Source organism: Rhagoletis pomonella, unplaced genomic scaffold (assembly GCF_013731165.1).
Source record: "Rhagoletis pomonella isolate Grant_MI unplaced genomic scaffold, Rhpom_1.0 Rhpom_scaffold_00009, whole genome shotgun sequence".
Lineage (NCBI taxonomy): Eukaryota > Metazoa > Arthropoda > Insecta > Diptera > Tephritidae > Rhagoletis > Rhagoletis pomonella.
The window spans coordinates 5,546,468-5,548,373 of NW_023458563.1; positions in this window are offsets into that span (position 1 = coordinate 5,546,468).

Here is a 1,906-nt window from a genome sequence, read left to right on the forward strand (position 1 = left end):
GGCCGCAGGCCATTTGGCGTTACCCAGGGTGAACCACGCGGAGGCGACCTGCTCTACACCCCAATATAAGTATTTGTAAATCAATATATTTTTGACAATGTGTGTACCGAACGACTTGTTGTGATTTAATAAAAATAAAATTTGAACATCATATTTGAAAACGCATATTTTTAAAATGAAGAAGAAAAAAATGTAGGATTTGATTTCAACATGCGCATATTCAATTATCAAACAATCGTTTTTAAAAACGGTTTGAAAATGTTCGTATCAAAAACAAAAACATGGATTGAATTGAAAATTTTCGTTCTCAAAATTTAAATAAATATTGTAGGTGCAAAACCTGGGTCAAAACGTTCTTAAAAGTAAAACGTTCCATACAAATTTGAAAACGAAAATTTCTCTGTGTAGTCTTGCCCAGGCTAAACTAGTTCTAACTAATGCGATATATCTGTCCAACCGAAACTAAATTGGATACAACAATCTTGTGGACTGCGTAGCTTGAGTTGGACTGATGAGAGTTACAAAAATAGTTTACTCTAAGATCGGGTTTGGCCGGTAGCTTACATATATATATAAATGTCCGCTCATTTACTACAATAATGTCATAACTCAAAAAATTAAAACTCGAGAAAAACGGCTTTAAAGTTTTGAATTTACATATACTCGGATACTAAAAATGAATACATGTTTTATTATAGTGAGATACTTGTCATTTTTACACGAAATTGAAGAAGACGTAGCGGTCATTTCTGCATACTCAACTCAAAATTTTTTATTTTTTGGATTATGACACTACTAAAGTAAATGAGCGATGTGTATATGTTTATTTGCCTCCACTTGTTCCTCAGATTCCCACAATTCTTTCTTACTCATATCTATTTATGAGTTTGACGCAACCATCTCTTCAATGACAGGCAAAAGCCCTGGTGTAGACAAAATCCCGTACCCCGTTCTAAAAAATCATCCGTATCCCGTCAAACATAGAGTCATTAAACTCCATAACTACATTTTATATCAAGGGTTATATCATCAAGAGTGGGAAACTGATATTATTATTCCTATTGCCAAACTAAATAGAAACAATTCATTAATTTCTAACTACACACCCATTTCCCCTCCTCTCCTACATATCTAAAGTATTAGAAAAAATTATCTCAAAAAGGCGTATGTGTTGTGTTATGGACCCTCTGTTAATTTTTGATAACTTTTCCTCTACAGCTCTTGCGTCAAGAAATCTTGTATCAGTTCTAAGTTTAGATTTCGATAAGGCTTATGACAGAATAGGTTCCCATGTTATTCTGCTATAACTAAAGCCCTGGAAAATTGGTGAGAGGATGCACAATGCTATCAAGTCTTTCCGTTACAACCGGAAGATCACGCACGTAGATAACCTTGCTTACGCAAATTATATTTTAATTTTTTTTAAGACTAAGGACTTGACGCAAGTAAAAATAATTTTTTCTAACATACTAAGCGATCTAATCAATTGGTCCAAATCTTCAGGAGCTAAGGTTTAAGCGGAAAAAGTAATTTTTCACATATGCAGAAAATACAAATGTATCCATCCAACCCTCTCCTTGTCTAACACCCCTCCCCTATACTGATACATTGAAAATATTTGGGACGATTTTTAACACCCTTTTATTAGCTTCACCAGCATGTTTGTATGTATGCATGTTTGTAACCGACTCCTTTGGACTCGATTTTGACCCACTTTAAACGGACAGATTTAATTCAAACTTTGTACACTTATCAAGAATCAGCGACAATATAATAATTTCATAAATTTATCTCATTATCCTGATTAGGATCGCCAGGATTAAATAATTTCCTCACACGGCCTCTGTGTGGAGCAAGTGAGACAACTACGCTGTCTGCGCATGCGTACCGTCTACTTACTTTCCGA